The sequence below is a fragment of the Nematolebias whitei genome, chromosome 10, assembly GCF_014905685.2.
Source record: "Nematolebias whitei isolate Nwh7 chromosome 10, NemWhi1, whole genome shotgun sequence".
In the NCBI taxonomy this organism is placed as follows: Eukaryota; Metazoa; Chordata; class Actinopteri; order Cyprinodontiformes; family Rivulidae; genus Nematolebias; species Nematolebias whitei.
Window position 1 is genome coordinate 33111731 of NC_056507.1, and position 813 is coordinate 33112543.

An 813-nucleotide genomic window follows, 5' to 3' on the forward strand; every position below is an offset into this window, starting at 1 on the left:
GTGACTCTGTTCGTGTCATTATGAGGCAACTTTTCTTCTTTTTTTTACCATCAAGAGACAAGTTGCAGGTTCGGTTTGGTTTGGCAGACAGACTGGACTGGAACCGCATTGTTATGATTCAACAAGCTTCTCCCACAGGAAATTGTTTGTAGCTCAGAATTGCATAAAATTATGAAGCATTAGTGTCTTATATGTTAAAGATTGTGAGTTTCTACTCACACAGGGGTTTCTTTCGTTATTATTCATCTTTTTTTATTGAGACAAAGAACTGATTTTATTTTGTATTTAGTGTTATTTCAGTGAAATACAGATTGATTAAGGAGCTGGCTTACGCTATTAGCTTTTTCCTGTTACCAGATGCCAAACAAAGAAAGGCGCTATGGCCAGTTAGTGGTCAAAATAGGTAACTGCTCCAGAGTACTGAACAGAACTAGAACTTCTGAGCAGATTAGGTCATGTATAAAGACAACGAACTAACAAACCACTTGGATTTTGAAAAATTAAACTAAAGGCTTAAAGTAAATCTTTTTTCTATTTTATATAGAAGAGTTTTTTCCATGATTTTTCCATCCATCCATCCATTATCTTTACCCGTTTATTCCAGTTTGGGTCACGGGGGTCGCTGGTGCCCATGTCCAGCAATCACTGTGCGAGGGGCGGGGTACACCCTGGACGGGTCGCAAGTCCATCACAGGGCCACATAGAGACAAACGAGACAAACAACCATTCACTCTCTCACTCACACCTAGGGACAATTTAGAGTTACCAATCAGCCTAACATGCATGTTTTTGGACTGTGGGAGGAAACCGGAG